This window comes from Physeter macrocephalus, chromosome 8, assembly GCF_002837175.3.
Source record: "Physeter macrocephalus isolate SW-GA chromosome 8, ASM283717v5, whole genome shotgun sequence".
NCBI lineage: Eukaryota > Metazoa > Chordata > Mammalia > Artiodactyla > Physeteridae > Physeter > Physeter macrocephalus.
In genome coordinates, this window is record NC_041221.1 from 94,380,108 (window position 1) to 94,403,408 (window position 23,301).

Here is a 23,301-nt window from a genome sequence, read left to right on the forward strand (position 1 = left end):
TGCAATCCAAGAGTACAGCACACTCATGCAGCAAAATGAAGCTTTTATGCCAACGGAAACCTGTTGGCATAAAACCTGCTGGAGGCCAGGGAATCATTCCCAGCTTCTGAACACATTCCTACTAGGTGTTAACTCCCTTGGTATTTGCTTCCTCATTTGTGACATAAAGGAATAGAATTAGATGAACTGTAAGTCCCATTGCAGCTATAAAATTCTAACATCCAACATAATGAACAAGACAGCTGCCACCACATTTACATACTAATTAACAATTTTTTAGCTTACATAAATTAACTTCCTCAAAATGAAATGATGCAGCATCCTAACGGAAAAACCAGGACTGGGACTCTGCGTAATTATGGCAAACAACTTATTCAATCCTGTAACTAAAATTTTGTAATACTTCCCCAAATTCCTGCATAGAGAAAGTTTTTAAATGAGTGAAACAATAAAGAAAGCTAATGAAAACTAGATCACCTAGAATACTGGAAAAATTAACTTTTAGTGTGATGTACCTTTCATAATACTAAATATCAGAATTGTTTTTATAAGAGTGAAAAGTGTGACCACAGTAAATAAATTTTGTGATAACTTTGTTCTTTCCATGGTTTATTAGAGTTGGTTACAGTAAGAATACGATGAGTTTTATGACTTATAGAGAAGATGGGGGTCATCAAAATTTAGGTATTATGCTGGGTATCTATGTTTTGTAAATAGAAAGTACAAGTTTGCATAATTTTATAGTTAACATACCCAATGAATATGAACAGAAACAAAACAGATGGCATTAGGAATATAAACACAGCAATAATTATTGGCGAAATAAAAATTTCCTTCTAGTCCTTTGCTGTAAAGAAAAATATTAGCTAATTAGCATTCTACTCATATCATGCAGTGTACATAGAAAGAAGAAAGATTAGAAAAGTAAGAAAGAATTGCCATATTAGAATATAAAGACACAGGTGAGGAGATGTTGAGCTGACATTAAAGGCATATTGTAGAGGGACATGTTATAAGAAGGGAAAAGCAGGAAATCGTGAACATGTAATTAGTGGAAAATGGGGCTTTGGCACATTCCTATATTCTAAGAAAGGTTTTGGCAAGATTGTTGAATTCTTATTTACTTAATCCCTTTGAGTATAAAATTCCTTCAAGTATACATAAATTTTCAAAACTAATCAGCTTGTGTATAATTGTTTTGCTTTCTAGTAGCTAATAAAAGAGGGAAACCAAGGTGGACATAAGTAAGTTTTTTTGCATCCTGACACTCTAATCTTTAGAAATGTTTAAACCTAAGACCCCAAAATGGAGCCTGTAACAAAGACAAAAAGTAAAGACTGGCACTCAAGTTTAGGATTTTAATCATATTCCAAGATAGCAACCTACAAACAAGATGGCTGGAACCCATTAAACGGCACAGCCCTCAGAGCCATGTAAGGAGACCTGAACTGCTCATTAACTGTAGAAGTCAGAATCCTAAGATGGCCCCCAAATTCCTGCCCACTGGTGTTCACAGCCTGTAAAGTCCCTTTCCCTTCAGTGTGGGGAGACCTGTGAACATGATAGGATAGGCTTTCCCTCGCTTAGGTTCCACCCTCTGACAAACCTAATGGAATCGTCACTCCCTTGTTCACATTACACTACACAGACCTCCCAGTAGCAGACTGGAGAGAGCTTTCTCCAGCTAACTTTGAAGACCTAAACCACTATATCGTGAGACTGCCATATGGCTAGGCCCTGAATTGTCCTTTGGGAGCTGAGGGCAACCCCTGGCTGACAGCCAGCAAGACAAAAGGGCCCCCAGTCCTACAGCCACACGGAACTGAATTCTGCCAGTAACCTCACTGGACCTGGCAGAGCAGCCCGAGCTTCAGAGGAGAACCACAGTGCGGCCCACATCTTGATACAGTTGGTGAGATTCTGAGCAGAGGACCCAGAGAAAAGGCAGCCTGATTCCAGTCCCATGGAAACTGTGAGATAATAAATTTGTGTTGTTTTAAGTTACTAAATGGATGATAATTTATTACATAGCAAGAGAAAACTAATGACCAACTTGGCTGTCCATGATACATTTCAGGGTCAACAAACACACCTCATAAGTGATGATCTAAACTGCAGGGTGAATCAGTTATTCTGAATCAAACGCCCAAACCACTTTGGAAACCTCTTTTGTGGTTTTTACTTATACAATATATACATTACACAGTAGTGTGGAAAAGTTTTAATTTATGCAGTAATCCCTTTCTCTATCTACCTTATCTCAAACCAGTCTTGTTCACAAACACTACTTCCCCAGCATGTGATATTCTATGATTTTTTAAAAACTCTCATCTGCTTTCTTCACAGATACACTGATAATGATTCCAAACATAATGAACAAAGAAAAGTAGACTAAATGACTCACTAAAGAACACATACCGATTGAGATTCCAACATGAGCAATCTGGGCTTAAATCAATATCTGTATATTTACAGTAAAATGTCTTTGCCTCTTTCTGTAATTAACTGGAAATATTTGTACAAAAATATGGAGGTTTTCATATACAAGTCACTGGTCAACTAAAGCCACAAACCAATTTTAAAACTAAATATTTCAGCACACTGATTTGGCAATAAAATATAATTTCCCCAGTATCTGATATACAGGTGAAACTTTACTAATTCATATTTTATCCTGCATTCATGGCTGGCCCTTTGAGTAGACAGAGCAGCCAAGGTCACTGTGAAGTATGATTTGAGGAGTAACTAAAAGCTTCACCCCAAAGCTCTCACATCACCTTAATAAGGTACCCAATATTGTTATCATTAAGATTTACTGTGTGCCCCAAATACTTTTTTCAAAGGATGTATGAGAAAATTCTAAATAAGTAAGAAGAAATAGGGACTTCCCTGGTGGCACAGTGGTTGAGAATCCTCCTGCCAGTGCAGGGGACACGGGTTCGAGCCCTGGTCCGGGAAGATCCCACATGCCGCGGAGCAGCTAAGCCCGTGTGCCACAACTACTGAGCCCGTGTGCCACAACTACTGAGCCCACGTGCCACAACTACTGAAGCCCGCACACCTAGAGCCTGTGCTCCGCGACAAGAGAAGCCACCACAATGAGAAGCCTGTGCACCGCAAGGAAGAGTAGCCCCTGCTCGCTCCAACTATAGAAAGCCTGTGCACAGCAACGAAGACCCAACACAGCCAAAAATAAATAATTTTTTTAAAAGAATATATACATATATATATATATATATAAACACACACATATATAAATGAGAGTTTCACCTTGGAGGGTTAAAATTATCTTAAGAAAGCCTATGGAAATCCAAATACATTAAAAAGCCTTATGTATTGGCATATACTAACTAATTGGCTAGCTCTTCTCTTTTGATAGAAGATGTTGCCATAAAAGGCCCTGGAGAGCTAAGAGACAGGATAAAGGCACTGGACTCTAGGGTGCCCTAGAGAGAAGCTGAATACTTCATGAATTTACTTGCACTGACTCTAGATATAGACATGATATTGAAAGTTAATTTTCTAGTTTATATTATTTTAGCAGAGAAATTCAACTGCCCATATAGAAAACTGGAGAATAGAAAACTTTAGCAACTTGCCCATGGTCGGCTGTATAGATGGGGCTACAGCAGGCAAGAGATTTGCATTTAATTTATTTTTCAAATCAAAGAATAACAACTAAACATATCATTGAAAATACTAGGAAAAAGATTTAAGATGTCTAGTTATAAACAAGAAGACAGTGCACAAAGTCACGTGCAATTATGGCCTATTCTAGCTTCTCTTTTTTGGAATCAAAAATATGATTATGTAGATCAGGGATCAGCCAACTACTGCTCATGACCAATTCAGCCAGCTATGGGTTGTGTAAATAAAATTTTATTGAAACATAGCCACACCCTTTCGTTTATATATCGTTTAAGGCTGCTTCCCTGCTATAATGACATTGAACAGTCATGACAGAAACTGCATGGCCTGCAAAGCCTAAAAAGTTTGCTATTTGATTCTTTAGAGAAAACATTTGCCAACCCGTTTCTAGTTCATCAAAAATCAGTATTTAGTCTAAGTTTATATGAGTATATCTACAACACCTAGAAAAAATTATATATGACCCTATTTAAAGAAAGTCCTTGGTTAAGTAAATAAATGGAATTGGCAATAAACGTACATGACCAAAATACTATATATATTGAGCCTGGCTGTTGAACAGATCCGTACAATATGAATTGTGATGACATCTTGCTCTTTTTTGTGAGCATTCGTAAAATGGCAAACAAGTTCCCTTGGTATTTTTGGTCATTACAGATCATTCATTTATTGCAAAATCTCATTTTTTTAGTCAGAAAACATTTTTTGATGCATTTTACTTCCCTTGTAGACCCTTGTGTAATACAATGCTGCAGAAAAATTTTATAACCCTCTGTGTACAAACTAATTCTAGAACCTGGCTGAGATGGAAAATAGAGTGGAAATGAAAAGAAAAAGGCCACAATAGCTTTTGAAATTATAGGATATGTTTTTGCAATAAATATTAAATCTAGTATATTTTAAGGACACTATTTTAAGAGATCCAGAAAAAAAAATAGCCAAGTTAAAGCAAGCCTATTCCTAGAATTTTCCAAAAGGCATGTAATTTAAATGGCATATATAATTTTAGATAAATAAACTCAAAAGCAAATGGTTAAAACTCAAATATATCTTCTTTCTTTATGGTACAGAATTTTTGAGTTTCTAATTAGTATTTAACCATATTCTTGAGATGATTATTTTTTGAAAACATGTTTTATGTAAGCAACCATCCCAGTCTATGACAATGTGGAAATAGAATGACATCATGTCTAGAGAAAAATTCAAGTCAGGTTACCTGATTTTTATGAAAGGCTGTCAACTTTATAAAAGGACGTATCTGTTCATCTAGTATAAGAAAATCCAAACCATAATATCTTGTCTCCAAATATGCCTTCAGAGAGCTCATCCACTGACTTTAAAATTCAAATACCCAAAGTTCAGATAACATATCTGAACTTTGCAATATTTGAGAGGTTAAGGGACCATGTTAATAGTTTCCTCTAGCTTCTTTGAGCTCTTTTCATTTGTTTATTCATTCATTCATTTAATCACTCATTTATATGTCCAAGCATCACAAACTTTCTGATGACCTACTACATGCCAGGTACATTAGCTGTTCTATCACCATGTATGATAGCTCAACAGAAACAGAATGTCATATTTTACTTCCAACAAGCGTTTGCTAAGGGCCCATAATATATACTTTATGTACTGTGCTAGGTTCTAAGAATCAAGAGATAACTAAACAGAACAATTGTGTAAAACATGGACATGCAGCAGATATACCTGGGGATTTCAAAATATGCAGAAGCTTAGGCTCCATCTTGATCCAGTGGATCAGGATTTCTGATGGTAGGACCCATAACTTTGAATTTTTGCAAGTTCAACTCTTGCTTATTAGGCACATTGAAGTTTGAGAGTCATTTTTCTGGAAGATGCACTGTATAGCACATAGATAAGGAAAGTGCCATGAATAAAATGGAAATACCAGGAAAGAAGTATCAAGTTCTACCTGAAGAGATCAGAGAGAGCTCTCTGAAGAGACAGTCTTCAAGTTGAGTCATAACAAATGAGAAATTCACCAAGCAGATAAACAGATAAACATAACTCATGTGCAAGAGGTAATCCATGCGGAAAGAAATGAAGTCATGAGAACAGCACAGTATGTTTGGGGAATTGCAAATAGCTAGGTATGGATGGAGGGGATGCATGGGAAAATCCCAGGAGAAGAATTTGGAAAGGTAAGCAGAAGTCAGGCCATGAAGGACCGTGTATGTACCACCAAAAATTTTGATACTATCTTGTGGGCCATAAGGAGTTACTCAAGTTTTATAATCAAGTAAGTGATATTATTAGACAAATTGCAACTAGTAAGGGAGAATTAGATGGAAGCAGGGAGAAATACTATCCTGGGTGAGAAATGATGAGGACATGAACTAAAATAGTGGTGTCAGGGGGAAAAAGAAAGGAAAAATAAAATAGACTTTTAGAAAGTAGTAATGATATGTCTAGGAGATAAAATGAATTGTGAGAAGGAGGAAAATTAGCAGTTTCTAATTTGAGAGACTGACTAGATTGTGCACATACTGGAAACAGTAATAACAGTTAAGATTTATAGAACATGTGCCATGTTCTAGGACTGTCCTGAGATCTTTGTCCATTCAACTCTCATTTACCACCAAGAGATAGATATTATGCCAGTTTTAAAGATCAGGAAACTGAGGCACAGAAAGGATGACTTCCTTACCCAAGATCACCAACTAGAAAGTGACAAAGTCAGGATTTGAACCCAGGCAGGCTGGTCTCACGGCCTATGCCCTTGAATGCTCTGCTATACTCCTAAATATAGATAATATGAAGAAGCATAGGGGAATTCAGGATTTAGAGTTGGGTTTGTAGGAAAGACACTGTGGTCCATGTGGGAGACTTGAGATGTCATGTGGACAGTTGAGAGTGTGGATCTGGAAGTCAATAGCGCAGTAGTCTCCAGACATTTAGAACTGGAAGTCATTGAGTATGTAGACAGTTTGACACTACTGGTGTAAAGGAGATACCCAGGAAAAACATGTGAAGTGAGAAGAGAAGTAGCCTACAAAGAACATTAATAATATTTTAGAGGGAGACAAACATAACATTTACAATGTAATGTTATATTTAGATATCTGAGGATTTCAATCTACTTATCTATTTATGTATTCCATTATAAACAGAACTTCATTTCTTTGAGAGAAGGTTTCTTCTTCATTTATCAGAAGATACTAAAAATAATATTTTTGAAAAAGAAATGAAACAATTACTTGACAGCATTTTTCAACAATTCTCTGTTGGCTTAAAATTATAGGAGAGGAAAGTTATGGGGGCAGGGGACACTGTTAAATGAAAACAAAGCAATATGACTTCCTCTTTCAGATAACTTATGGGCTGTGAGGGAAACAGTCAAGCTACCACACATGCGGCTAAATCTACAGCTATCTTATATCAGTAAAATTTTACCGAACTATTTTTTAAAGGGTTATTCCAATAAGACTCACGATACTGCTCTGAGACATTTCAGCCAAAATATTAATGGAATGCTGTGATCTAATGTGAAACTGTGAAAGGTGCACACACATCATTTTAGTGGCAAGGAAAATTCTGGATTACTTTCATATCCCCCAGCTTCGATAATAGCCTACTTCATTCTGTAACAATGAGATTCCATGTCACGATCACCATTAATCTGTCAAGTATGAACATTACTTAACCTCATGCTTTTCCCTGAGGATTTACATATAAACCTAACAGCATCAGTTGGCACTGTTTTCTGGCTCTACTCAGCAAAGGCACAATATTGGCAGGAATGAGTATTAAATACTAAGTCACACCTTAAAGATGGTCTAAACTGGAAAGCAGTAATACTAGGAATATCATTCTTACTCTTGAACAAGTACATGTGATCCAGACCTTCAGAAGTTTAATTTTATTGGCCATTAAAATATATTTAAGATTTTTTTTAATTTATACATCAAAATTTGTTTTCTTTATATATGAACTATCTAAAGTACATTCTTATAATTACTTTTACCCAAAATATCTTAACTTTGTATTTATTTTTAAAGAGTTAAAGATTTACTATAGTGAAGTAGAAAGAATCAGAAAAGCCCAAGTTTGTGCCAGGGCCTGGCCCCATTCCTGTTACCAGGTCTAGGATCAATAACTACTGAATGAAGATGGCCTCAGCTGCCAAGGTGTTAGATAAACTGTTAAATAGACAATGTTTGTTAAATGTGCTGTAGTCCATATATATATATATGCCCTGTATTGATGTTTCCTGGTTGGCATTAACTTAATATTAAAAATTCATCCTTTATTATGAAAGTATTCTAAATGTTCTTCTGGTTCATTTCTGCTGAGAAAATCCCTGCACTGTTTCAAATGAAAGGGAAAAAATAAAACACTGACTGATAAGACATTATCATTAGGGCTTCCCTGGTGGCGCAGTGGTTGAGAGTCCGCCTGCCGATGCAGGGGACACGGGTTCGTGCCCCAGTCTGGGAAGATCCCACATGCCGCAGAGCGGCTGGGCCCGTGAGCCATGGCCGCTGGGCCTGCGCGTCCAGAGCCTGTGCTCCGCAACGGGAGAGGCCACAAGAGTGAGAGGCCCGCGTACCGCAAAAAAAAAAAAAAAAAAAAAGGACATTATCATTAGATAGAGAGTAGTAGTACTGCTCTCTATAGTACAACTGTTGAAAAATACTGTATATTCATTAGTGTATAAACCACATAAATGTCTTAAACTTTTTTTGATTTTCTACTCTTACTGAGAGATGAGTCATATCACAGAAGTTCTACTTTTGTTCTTCAAGCAGTTAAATGAAGTATTGTCCTCTTAATGATGAAACAGAATTTGGTTTTTTTATTCTCCAAATTTGCTTCCATTATAGGAAATTCTCTGTAGGAGAAAGAGATAACATAGAAAATACGTATGGCTGGGATTTGTAGAACTAATTAGCTGTGCTGTCTTGGGGGCATATTCATAACTTTTCTGGGCCTCAGTTCTCTCTGTTAAAAAAGGGGGTATTTAATTAAAAGGTAGTAAAGAATCACTAATTCTCTTAATTTAAATATCACATTAATTATGTCATGCTTTTATTTTGGAAAGGTATTTTTCTTACAGCTTTTCTAGTTGACGTGAAGGGGTATTAAATTAAAACACTGTAATGTCAATCAACTATATTTTCTCTAATTGGGAACTGTTTGAAATTCTTTGTACCTATGATTTATTACTTCTGCATCTGAGTTCATATATTCTATGACTTCACAGGCAGGCAGAAAAGGAAACAGCCCTTGTATACAGTGATGGTATTCCTGAGCTCTGCATAATTTTCTTTGAAAATACACTGAATTTTTTCCTTTCTCTCCAAAATAGTATGAAATTAAAGTGTTAGAATTATTTGTCTCCATTCAAAATATTATCCCTTTTCGTAAAACATATAACCCTTCCTTCCTTCCTTCTTTTCTTCTTTTAACCACTTTCCAGTCTTACTCATTTTTAGGACAGGTTTACAAGCAGCCCCTTAGCAAATTCTCACCTTAGACTACCTATAACAGTATGTGTCTTGGGATTTCAAACTGCAATTCATCACAGCAGGAGAAATTAAAGAAAACATTTGCTCAGAAACAAATCTCTTCCAAAATAAGATGCTTCATACAACAAATTAATTATTAAACATAATTATGTCACCTACTCTAATTTGCTTACTCATAATTCTCGGGTTATCAGATAAAATACAAGATGCCTAGTTAAATTCGGATTTCAGATGAACAGTGAATAAGTTTTAGTATAACTATGCATGCGATATTTGGAACATACTTATGCTGAAATTCATTCTTATACTAAATGATTAATATATTAAAAATTATTTGCTATTTATCTAAAATCCAAATTTAACTGGATATCTTATCTTTTTATCTGCTAAATCTGGCAACCCTTCTTTTTTTTTTTTTTTTTTTAACATCTTTACTGGAGTATAATTGCTTTACTGGCAACCCTTCTTAATTCTTATTTGTAAAAGGAATTAGGGTGATCATAGCTGCTGAACATAAACTCCAAGTGGCCTAACTCAACAGAAGTCTGTTTCTTACTTTCTAATGTGAATGTTCCTAGTTGGCAGGTGGCTTTTCTCTAAATGGTCATTTAGGGACCCAAGCGCCTCTCATATTTTGGTTCTGCCATTCCAAGGCCTTAATGGGAGTCCCTGCACCCACTAACAGAAGGCGCAAGAAGGACAGCTAAGGCACACTCACTTAACTGCCTTGACCCAGAAGTGACAGAGTTTCCACTCACAAATTATTGGTGAGAAGTAGTCCTATGGCCCCATCTAGATTAATCACAGGCTGAGATATTTAACCCCTTGCTGGGTAGTGCCTTGCCAGTCAACTCTACATAACAAAAAAGAGAGATGACATTTTGGTGAAAAGTTAGCCATTTGTGCCTTAGCTTAGAACAAATCACCTTATGTCATTTTACTTTGTACTTTGGAAAGATAAAACACTGAAGACACTTGGGGCCCTCCCTCTTTGTAATAGCGGTACACAACCTGTGATATTTAGTGAACAGTAGAGATGAAGTTGACCTAGTTGATGGTTTTGGGTGGAATTGTTTTTCCTGATACTGAAAAATTGTGATATGTATCTATATCAATGTATGTCAAGGATCTATCATAAGAATCAACAAGATAACAGATGTGAATTGCTTTGAGGAATTCAAACGCCATTCACAGATCAAATGAAAACACATGTTGCTGGGGACCTCTCAGAGGATCTAGCTGTCTGCTGCAAAGATCACAAGCAAATTCTCCTTAACTCTCGCATGTTACACTTAACCATTAGCCCTGAAAACTGCCTGAAACTCAACCACAAAAATTAACCAAGACTTATGTGTCCTGATCTGTGAGTCTCCATTTTTCCAACTCTGAAAGTGCCTCAGTTCCTTACTTGCTTGTTCATGCCTGGTTTGAAAGGAAACAAAGACATAGTTTTGCACTTTCTGATTCTGTCCGGCTGCTTCCTGTGTCTCTGGCCTTTTTTTTTTTTTTTTCAATCCCCATATTTCTTGGCTTGCTGGGCCATCTGGGGCTTTCCAGCTTCTTATTGAAAAGCATAGCTGGTGACCGGGCCAAAGGTAGAGGGACTGCCTAGTTTATTGTCCAAACAGGGACTTTTGAGAGTGAAAGGCAGTGATATCAGTAACAGTTCTGGGACAACAAGAGGAACAAACTGGGACTGTCCTATGCGGAGTAGGGCATATGGACCGGGGCACGAACCCATGTCCCCTGCATCGGCAGGCGGACTCTCAACCACTGTGCCACCAGGGAAGCCCTCTCTGTCCATCTTGAATCTCTATCCATTCTCTCTGACCTCCCCAGTTGGTCCAGAATTCTGCATTTGACCTGCTGTTAGGTCTACCTCATTTTCAGAACTTGCAATGACCACAGTAACACCCCTTTTCTTGTAACTGGGCTCCTGGCCAAAGTTTCTGTAACCCCACTGTTACCATTTTACTTGCTGGCTTCAGTTCCTGTGCGTAATGATATTAAATCTGTGGCCATTATTGGTAAGCGGTATCCCCTGAATTAAGTCTTTATGAAAGAATTCTCCTGACATATCTGAAATGACACAAGGCTACTTCTTGCTTTTCATACACTAACAATGAGCTCCAGTCCTATATGGAAGTGAAAATTGCTCAGACTGCTTGAGACCTGGCTTTCCACGCCTTTTCCCCTGCAAGGAGAAAGTGGAATCAGTGTGTTGATTTTTTTCTATGCCACTCAAAGGAATTTCTCTCTCATTTTTCTGCTTTCCTAAGAGCTTTAAATGCTCCAAACAGATGAGCCTGCTCTATAAGCATTTATTAGCTCTTCACATCAAAACATTCCTCCCCGATGGCAATGTAATCAAAATGCAGGTAAGTGCGTTTTTCATGAAAACCCTTAGGAGCTAGATTCTTAAACATTCCACTGTCCCTTAGCTAGATTCTTACCTCTCTTGTAAAAAGCAGCTCATAATTCATGTCACTTGTAAGACACTTCCTATATGGGAAGTTTCATTGAGGATTCCGCTCTACTTAACCACCAGAGTGGTAGAAAGCCTTCCCTGACCTTCTTCACAGGTGTAGATGAATTACCACATCCTTCATCCTCAAACATTTATTTGGTGCCTGTATGATACCTGCTACTACATGAGGTGCTGCACAGTTACCAAGATGTAAAATTTGCTCTTTGTTAGTGGTGCCACTAACAAATTGTTCATAATAGATGGACAATATTTGCATAGGAACATATTTGCTGAATGAGTAAAGCAAAGTATGGGATCTCTTGTGCTGTTGTGTGCCATCTCCATGCTTTAAGACCAATGACCTTTTGTTCATGGGTAGGGGCAATAGTAATTACCACAGGGCAAATCTCCAAGAGCTCATGGGTACAAAGGACTGACAGATCACAGTAAACACTCTCAGAACCTAACAATAAAAAAGTACATATATTCATTGAACATGTTCTCACTTCGTTCACACACAGTAATTTGTACAAATTATAAATCAAATAATAAAAAAGACTTCAGCCATTTCTTTATGAAAGGAAATTGGTTTTTGAGGTGTTTTGTTTGTATAATTTGTTGAACTGAACATTGTAGTTTATTTACTTGGAATTGCTTACAACAGATAAAAGTTATTATGTACTACGGAAAACAAAGACTCACAATGTTACTTTAAGTAGTTACTATATCATGTACCCTTAAAATATACATTTTTGAATGACTGATGTTGGGATCAATGAGGTTACGAGTGATTTCAATCAATTAGATCTCAGCTGTACCCTGGACAGCAAGAGAATAACTGAGTAGAATTTTTACCCGATACTTGTATTCAAAATGCAAGAATTAAATTACATTAAATGGATATGGCCATTGGAAGCAATAAATTAATGTTTAATCCCTAAGATTAAAATATTGTAGCCAGAGGAAAATGTTTAAGAGAAAATGGAACAAAGACAGGAAATTTGCATCCTAGGACTAAAGGGAGTGACTGAAAAAGACCTGCCTCAAGTATGACCATCACCAAGATTCTCATTGTTCACAGGATAAAACTTAAATCGTGTATCTAGGTACTCAACAGACTACGCTCTGACCCCAGCAATTATGCCCTGTCTCAGTTTCATTTTCTCCTCTTTTGCCTTCTGGCCACATAACTGACCCACAGAGCAAGTTTAACAGAGTGTAAACTCACAGGCGCAGGCAGAACATCTAATCAGCATCTTAGTGCTTAACTCTTAAATACTAACACATCAACAAGGACCATCACATATTTAAAGAAAGCCACCAACATGAAGAGACCCAAATAGCAAGACCATGAAAGGAGTTCAGAGTAAAGAGATCATGCAGAGAACAGAATACAAAAAAAAAGAAAAAAAAAGAAAACACCCATTTAGTTAATTTCCTCAGAGAAAGATAAGAAACAAAAACAGGATACTATTATAAAGGAATAATCAGAGAATAAGAAGAAGCAACTGGAAATGAAAAACGAAACACCCGAAATTTAAAATAAACTAGTAAAAGATTTGAAGGATAAAGCCATGGATATTTTTCAATAAGTAGAACAAAGTAGATGACTAGATGGACTACAGGAAAAATAAATTAAGCAAATTAAAGGCTGAATCAAGAAGGCCCTATATCGGACTAATCAGCTCAAAGAGGGCAGTGTTTCACTGCTATAACCTCTAGCACAAAATCACAATACATGGCATAGAGAGGGTACTTAATAACTATATTTGTTGAATGAGTAAATGAATGTCCCCAAAAGAACAGAGAGCTAGTGATGGAAACAAAACAGAATATTCCCGAAAATGAAGAACATGCATATGAAATGGTCACCAAGTGTCCAGCACAACTATTAAAAAAACTCACATCAATGTTCAGTATCAGGAAATTTCAGAATCAGGGATAAAGTAAAGATCCTAAATCCAACAGCAAAATCAGGTCAGTTACAAAGAATTAGAAATCAAAATGGCTTGAACTTCTCAAAGAAATATTAGAAGCCAGAAGTCAAAAGTATAATGCCTTCAAATATTAAGAGAAAATCATTTCTTAGCCCAGAACTATCAACTGAATGGTAGGGTGAAGACATTTTTGTATGTAAAAAGTAACAGAAAATTTCTGTCTCAAATATTTTTTCTCAGGAAACTACTGGAGGATATGTTCCACCAAAGAACAGAGTAAACCAAGAAAGAGGTTCACATGGACTCCATGAAACGGGATTCAATACAAGAGAGATGCAATAGGAATTCCAGGATGACAGCAAAAGAAGTCCCTAAATGACAAGGGATCAGCAAACCTAAAGAGCAATTAGACCAGATGGAAGCCAGGGGGCGGAGAGTTCCAGCAGGAATGTCTCCAGGAAAAAAGCAAACAAAACGGGAGCAGTAGATCTCACAAGTTTGACCATGTGGAAAATTATAGAGTTATTGGAGAATGTGGAAATACCTAGCACAGATTCAAAGAAAACTAATCATTTTTGTTTAATCACAGGAGAACAAGTTATACTTGAAAGGAAATTCATCACGGCTCAGCTGTGAAATGTATTCACACAGTCATAAAACTAAAAACATTGACAATGCATTTAATGAAAATTTAACCAAAGTATACTGGGGGAATATACAGAAGAAATAAGAGAGCTAAAATCCTCATTTTAGGACTAGAGAAAGGAAGGACACTGTGGAGTAAGCTAGAGAGCCATCTACAATTTTTTATTCTAAGCTACCTATCATTGCTTGACCTTTTAATCTACGAAAATGGATTACTTTTATCATAATGTTTAAAGCTAACATACTTTTCTTTAAGGGCTATAATGCAATTAACAGACTGGCAGCTCATTTTTTAAAGTCATATTTAACCGGTGAATTTGGTATCCATTGGATTTAGAAATTAGAAAGTTCATTAAATTTAGTCAGAAATGGCTTAGCAGAACAATTTCAAAATAGCTGTTTGTTCCCATATATAGCCATCTGAAAAAGTATCAGTGTGATAAGCAACAACAGCACAAACCATGTCAAAGTTGGGCATAGTACTGTGCTTAACAATGTTCCGTTTGGAGCCCTGCTGCCTTACTTTGAACCTTGGTCTCACCACTTAACCAGCAAGTGGATGTGGCCCGAGGATAAGTGACCTCACCTCATTCAGTTCATATGTAAAATGTGGACAGTTTTGGTTCCTGCTTCACAAGGTTGTGTAGATTCTGTGAGTTATTTCATGGAAAGTACTGAGAATAGAGCCAGCATAAAGTAAGCACTCAATAGATTGGCAGTTACCATTTTTTTAATTATTCTAAAATACAAAAAAAAAAAAAAAGCTTCTACAAACCAACAGGATATTTACTAAGTTCACGTACACATTTTATTCAGTTATTAGAAAGCCATCTGGATTTTTCTACTCCCATAGCATTAGCCATACTTTGCATTCTCCTTTATTTTTTCCTATGTTGTCTCCCTGTCTTCCTTACTTCAACATTTATTATCATATCGGGATAACTGTTAAGTTTTGGTAAGTGAGGAGAAAAGGGCATAAGATCCATGCTTTAGTAAGGAATTTTCATACCACTGCAGAAAACACTTGCTCTTCAGACATAGTGGGAAAAATATAGAATTAAACTCATGTTGTGCTTTTAAACCATTTTTTTAAATTAAAATTCTGAGTGAAAAGTTTTCCTGTGAGATTGTAATTCATTCCTCAAAGTTGAAGACAGCACTTGGTACCTCTCCAGCTCTTAACACCCTCCTCAGCTGACACAATTCATTATTGCCAGGTGAGTTTTAAACTAAGAGGGATAGCTTTGAACACTCACTGCCTTTCAGCACAGAAAACATGCAGGAAATGGCACAGGAAGCTTTAAACCAACCTCCTGTTCTTAGACTCAGTTTTTCATTTAGTGTGGCTGCTTAGTACCTGTGTTCAACAAATACTGGTCCCTTTCAATTTTATTCTTTCATGAAGCTATAGTTTTAGTTGAGGAGAAAATAGAAGATTTCAAATTGGTGGCCCATGGAAGAAACTAGAAGAATCTCCAAAGCAATATCCTCTTTCTACCATACCAAAAATCCCCGACTCCCATATCATAGAAAAATCTACTTTCAAATCAAATTCCAAAGAATTCTCACAGATGACTTTTGGTAAAGACTACTTGAAATAGCTTCTGGCTAAGTCCAGACTTTCAGTACAATTGCATTTTAAGCGTAAGGGGAAATGCCTTCTTGAGGCCACATTTCCTCTACATAAACACAGTGTCCTCAGGACAGCCTCAGAGGTCCCACCCACTCCTACCTGATGGGATGGTGCTGGTCTACATTTCTTCTCTGTAAAGTAGTGGTGACTCTTATTTACACACCCTTTTGTACCCTTGAAAAATCAAGTGAGCTAGTTGATGTGAAAGGACTCAGAAACTTTTTAATGTCCATTAATAAAATTTGTATTTTTCACAAATATTTGTTGAGCATGCCCAGCACTGTTCTAGGTTTGGGGCACATAAAAATGAGTAATGAAAAGCCCTTGTCTCCACTGATCTTTCATTAAAAAAAAAAAGATATACATACACATATAATACTTGTACATAATACATATATAGTACCTGTATTAGCCAGAGAAATAGAACCAACAAAATGTCCGTGTGTGTGTAGTATGTGTGTGTAGTGTGTGTGTGTGTATTATAAACAGAGAGAGAGATATTCATTCACTTCAAGGAATTGGCTCATGTGATTGTGAAGGCTTAGCAAGTCCAAACTCTGATGAGGTAGACTAGCACACTGAAGACTCAAGGGAAGAGCTGCAAAAGCTGTCATGATCTGTGGACTGGAGGGGTAGCTGCAAAGTCTGTACTTTCATCTCCGGTAATATACTGTGGCAACGGAAATGTGAACCATGTTGTTGAGGGTCTGGTGTTACTTCACTAACCTGTGGTAACTAAACTCATGCATACAAACATAGTATTCTGAAATGGAAAAAATATATATACATATATAACCTCTCCGTAGACCTAACAAATAGCACTCCATTTTTCTTTTCTCCCTTTTAGAACAAATCTCATTGAAGAGGTGGTTTATACTGTTGTCTCCATTTCCTCACCACCCTGTCTGTCCTCAGACATTCTGGGTAGCCTCTAGGCTCTACTAATACTACAAGACAACCCCGGTTAATACTACAAATTCAGTGGTTAACTAGTCCACGTTCCCTGACCATTTTAGGAACATTTTGACAAAACTGGCAACTTCCTCTTTCTTGAAACACTATCAAAATTTGGTTTCTGAGCACTACGCCTTTTTGGTTTCCCCACTGCCTCACTGGCTGCCTTTCTGTAATCTCTTGCTGGATTTCTCCTCTCTATTTCACAAGGTACAGTCCATAACCACCTCTTGCTCTCCAGTCACTACTTATATGATCTCATCCAGTTTGGGCTCTTAGATAACATCTATATATCGATGAATCCCAAGTTTGTATCTCTAGCCCCCATCTCCTCCTTGAGTTCTAAATAGGTGGTAATAGGCATTTCAACTTATATCTGAAAGAGAACTTTATATCTTCTATTCCTATCTATTGCCTCCTCATCTTCCCCATCTGTGCATGTGATGCTATCATACCCTCACTTGTCCTAGCCAAAAACTTAGGAATGATCTTTAAGTCTTGTCTTTTCCTCATAGCTGACACCCAATCCAGTAACAAGTCTGCTCAGTCTGTCTTCAGGATATATCCTGGAGCTGACCTCTTCTCCCATATCCATTGCTAAGACCCTGATCCAAACCATAAGTTTCTCTCACAAAAGCCTCTCAATGGGTCTCCTTGCTTCCACTATAGCTGCCCTGCAATCAGTTTTTACTTCAGCTGCCAGAATGACCTAAGAATGCAGATAAAATTATATAACACCTCTGCTTAAAACCTTCTGGTGGCTCTCCATTATACAAAGTGTAAAGTCCAAACACCCTATCATAGACTGTAAGGCCTTATATGATCTCTCTTCTGGCCTACATTCTGTTCTTTTAACACTCCGACTTCATTCCTACCTCTGGGACTGTGCATTTGCTATTCCTTCCACATATTTTCCTCTCCCTGACCTTAGCAATGTTTTATTTATTTATTATTTTTTTGTAGTTTTTTTTTAACACCTTTATTGGAGTATAACTGCTTTACAATGGTGTGTTAGTTTATTTAATCACTTCACTCAGGTCTCTTTGCTCAAAAGTTAGATCATGAAGAGGTCTTCCGTAATGATATAAAACAGCATGTCCCACTCACATTTAATATCCCCATTCCCTCTTTGTTTTACTTCACAGCAATTATCACACATCTTGACATTGTATTATAGACACACACACACACAGAGGCAGTCCTCACTTTGCACAGTTCCAACATGCATGGGGTTCACTGATCATGGTTTAGTTAAAAACAGCAGTTCCTCAAGAACATAGCTCACACTTCAGTTACCATGATAGATTAAATGTAAGTAATTGTATAAAGCACAAATTTTGCCGCCAGGCCCTCAGTTCACAGATCAGTGTAAAAAAACATGTGCATCATGATCAGTAACTAATCATATCACTTCTTTTTATGTCTGTTAGTGACTGGTCACTGTGTATCTGCTCTTCAGTTCATTCACAGATAGCAAAGAATGTACTTTTGATGCCTCCTTGTCTCCCACTGGTAAACTCATGTGACATCTTACAAAAATGAGTAAGTGGAAGAGAGAATTGGCCAACAAAGATGAAAAGGTATTAAAGAAACAAACAATGGCATCATTGGAAGTGAAGTTTGAATCAAATATAAATGAGATTATAGAAGAAATAGCTGACTGTGGAAATGTTGACACTGCCACCATTGGAGAAACTCTAGACAGGCAGCTAGAGGAACTTAGTGAAGTACAGCTATTGACATAAATGAGAAAAGTGGTTGTGATGGAAAGGTGAAGATGTCCCAGAAGTCACACTTGCCAAAAACTTCCCCTTGAAGTCACTCTCAGATGTATTTTATGACACTGAAGGCACAAAGGATAAAACATTGGAAGCTGATCCAAACTTAGAAAAGAGTATGACAATTTGTCAAGATAAAGAAGCTGCTCACTCTGTATCACAGGTTATACAATGAGAAGAAAGTGGCAAGCACTGTTCAAAATACTCTTGACACATTTTTTCAGGAAATAAAACACTTTAATTCTGAACGTTTCTAATGCTTGCAAGGTTGCAAGGATACAAGATCACTCACAGAAATCCATCACATTTCTAACAATGAATCTGCAGAAACTGAAATTATACCATAATACTAATTGGAATCACTTCAAAAAATTAAATATTTAAGTATAAAAATAACAAATCATGTATGGGATCTTATGTTAAAAATTGCAAAATCCTGGGGCTTCCCTGGTGGCGCAGTGGTTGAGAGTCCACCTGCCGATGCAGGGGACACGGGTTCCACATCTTGCTCATGGATTGGAAAACTAAACATAGTAAAATGTTATTCTCCCCAAATTGATACATAGGTTTATTCCTATCAAAATTCCTATCAAAATCCCATCTCTGTAGACATAGACAAGCTTACTCTAAAATTTATATGGAAAGGCACAGGCCCTAGGATAGCTAAAACAATGGTAATAAGAATAAAGTGGAGAGAAAAATCACTCTAACTGATAATAAGGTTTACTATGTAGATACAATAATCAAGTCAGTGTACTATTGGTGGAGGAATAGAAAACAGATCAATGGCAGAGAACAGAGAACCCAGAAATAGACCCACAAAATACACTAACTGATTTTTAACAAAGATGCAAATGAAATTCAATAGAAGGATAGCCACTTCAAAATCAAAAACAGTGCTAGATCAATAGGCCATTTTTAGGCAAAAAAGAAAAATAATGAACCTTGATCTAAGGCTTAAACACCTAATACAAAAATTTATTCAAAATGGATCACAGATTAAATATAAAATGTAAAAACATAAAGCCTTTAGAAAAAACACATTTTAGAAACAAACACTGGAAAAAATCTTTGAGATCTAAGGCTAAGCAAACAGTTCTCAGATGACACCAAAAACAAGATGAGGAAAAGGAAAAATTGATAAAATGGACTTAGGCAAAATTAAAAACTTTTGCTCTGTGAAAGATCTGTATAAGAGGATGAAAAGACAAGCTGTGGACAGGAGAACATATTTGCAAACTTCCTATCTAATAAAGTTCTAGTATCTAGAAAATATGAAGAATTCTCAAAACTGAACAAGAAAGAAATAGACAATCCAAACAGAAAATGGACAAAGGACATGAAGAGATATTTTATCAGAAAAGATAAGCAGATGGCAAATAAGCACATGAAAAGATGTTCAGCATCTTTAGCCATTAAGGAAACAAATTAAAACCACAATGAGATACCACTACAAACCTTTAAGAATGGCTGAAGTAAAAAACAGTGACAACATCAAAGGCTGATGAGGATGTAGAGAAGTTGTGTCACTCATACCCTGCTGCGGAAAATGCAAAATGGTACAGACACTCTGGAAAATAGTTGGGCAGTTTCTTTAAACATACTGTTACCATATGACCCAGCAACTGTGCTCTTGGGCAATTTATACCAGAGAAATGAAAATGTATGTTCACACAAAAACTTGTAAGCTGATATTTGTGACAGCTTTATATATCATATCCAAAAACTGAAACAACCTTCAATGGGAAGGAACCATTGGTAGATGTAAAATTTAGGTAAATTTCAAGAGAATTAATTTGAGTAAAAAACTTCCAATCTCAATAGTTACACACTGCATGATTCCATTTTTATAACATTCTTGAGATGCTAAAATTATAGAGATGGAGAACATACTAATGGTTTCCAGGGGTAAGGAATGGGAGAGATGCTTGTGGTTATATAAGGACAACATGAGAGATCTCTGTGGTAATAGAACTGTTCTGAATCTGACTATGGTGGTGGATATACAAAATTACACATGGGATAAAAATGCCTAAAATTAAATACACACACACAAACACACAGAAATGAGTAAAAGTGAAAAATCTGAATAAGATCAGTGGACTGTATCAATATCGATTTCCTAGTACTGATAATGTACTGTAATTTTGCAAGATGTTACCACTGGAGAAAACTGAATACAAGGTACATGGACTCTCTCCATATTACTTCTTAAAACTGCATGTGAAATCTATAATTATCTCAAAATAAAAAGTTTTACTAAAACACAGTCTCATACATACAGTCTCATATAGCATTGGTTATATGAGTCTCAGACTAGAAATAACGCAAATGTCCATCAGAAGGTGAATGAAGAAACAACTTGTAGTATAGTGACACAATGAAATCCTACGCAGAAATAAGAATGGACGAACTGCCTATACATGCAACACCACAGATAATCTCACAGACATTTTGAATGAAAGAAGTCAGTATTTCATTTATATGAAATTCTATAACAAACAAAACTAATCTATGGTGACAAAAGTTAGATCAGTGGCTCCCTGAGTAAAAGGAGTGGAGTGATTGCAAAGGGACATGATGCGACTTTCTAGGATGCCAGAAATACACGGTATACACATTTGTCAAAACCCATCAAACTGTACTCTTGAAATCTGTGCTTTTTATTGTATGTAAGTTATACCTCAGTAAGCTATTTTTTTAATGTCTGCATGGTTGTAGAACAGAAAGAAAAGGAAGCCATTATATTGAGAATGGAGGCAAGGAAATGTCTGTGGAGATACTGTGCAGGCATCTTATATGCTGGTCTGATGGCCTTGAAGGGCAGGGTACACCAGCCAAGGAAATACAGAATGTGCATTATTTACAATAAGCCAAGACATGGAAACAACCTAGGTGTCCATCAATGGATGAACAGATAAAGAAAATGTTGCATGCACGCACACATGCACACGCACACACAAAGGAATATTATTCAGGCATGAAAAATAAAAGAAACCCTGCCTTTTGTAACAACATGGATGGATCCTGGGGGCATTATGCTAAGTGAAATAAGTCAGACAGAGAAAGACAAATACTATATGATCTATCTTATATGTGGACTCTAAAAACTTCAAACTCATAGAAACAGAAAATAGAATGGTGGTTGCCAGGGGTTGAGGTAACCCCTCAAATCTTTCAAATGGGGAGATGTAGGTCAAAGGGTACAAACTTTCAGTTACAAGATTTGTTCTGGGGATCCAATTACAGCATGGTGACTATAGTTAACAATACTGGTATACTTGAAAAATTCTGTTAAGAGTAGAGCTTTAATGTTATCACCATAACAACAACAAAATGGTAATTATGTGAGGTAAGGCTATGTTAACTAACCTTATTGTGGTACCCATTTTGCAATATATATATGTGTATCAAATCAGCACACTATAAACCTTAAAATTACACAATGTTACACGTCAATCATATCTCAATAAAGCTGGGGAAAAACAAGAAAGCCTTGAAATCACTGAGAGATAAAGCTCCTTTTTTGTGACAACATCTCTCCACACCACAGGGTATGTGGGGAATAGGAACCCTACACTTCGGTGAAATACTGTTGATGATGATGTAATTTGCACAGGCTATAATTTGCATTTTTCCACATATGTGTAATTAGTGTTTAAGGTTTAAATAAACAAATAAACTTGTCGGTCAGAAAACACCTAACTTATCATGTCCTCCCGACTGTGCAATTCCAGAGAATCAACAAATAGACAGGGAGATTAAATGATATGGAAAATATTGATTGGTGGCTTTAATACCCATGCTTGGCAGGAGAGACATTATACACAAAGAGACTGAAATATATTCCAGAGAAAAGTAAGTTTAGAAGATGAAGCTATCAGCCTTTTATTAATGGCCTTCAACTGCCTCAATTTTGCTGTGTTTTAAAGCAGAGTGTGATTCTAACACAAGCATGCCAGTGGCACACTACAGCCTGGAAGGGAAATCTGGAAAGGATACAATCAGCTCTCCACCATTTATGTCTTCTGGAATTGCCACTGAATTTTGATGCCCAGACATTTAGAATCTCCAATTAGCCTACAGAGAAGTCACTTCTAAGAAATCACGTCTTTATCTTAATTAAAAAAAAAAATTAAGACATGAGAAAAAGATGTCTGAGGTGCTGAATATAATGACAGAACTCAATTATTCTGGAGTCAGTTATCTAATTGAGAGAACCAGTTCTGCACTATCAAAAACAATACACCAAAACTGGTACAACCGCTATGAGGAACAGTCTGGAGGTTCCTTAAGAAACTAAAAATAGAGCTACCATACGATCTAGCAATCCCACTCCTGTGCATATATCCGGAGAAAAACATGGTTCGAAAGGAGACACGTACCCCAGTGTTCACTGCATCACTGTTTACAATAGCCAAGACATGGAAGCAACCTAAATGTCCATTGACAGATAAATGGATAAAGATGTGGTACATATATACAATGGAATATTACTCAGCCATTAAAAAGAATGAAATAATGCCATTTGCAGCAACATGGATGGACATGGAGATTATCATACTAAGTGAAGTAAGTCAGACAGAGAAAAACAAATATCATATGATATGGCTTATATGTGGGGTCTAAAAACATGATACAAATGAACTTATTTACAAAACAGAAACAGACTCACAGACTTAGAGAACGAACTTATGGTTACCAGGGGGGAAGGGTGGGGGGGAGGGGTCGTTAGGGAGGTTGGGATTGA

The 23,301-nt window shown here is 36.7% G+C and overlaps 1 protein-coding gene across 3 annotated transcripts in view; it reads right to left on the reverse strand.

Moving 5' to 3' along the window:
- The window catches only part of MCTP1 (multiple C2 and transmembrane domain containing 1), a 594,606-nt gene that overhangs the window by 430,126 nt on the left and 141,179 nt on the right, over window positions 1-23,301 (reverse strand). The gene's annotated exons all lie outside the window — the stretch shown is intronic.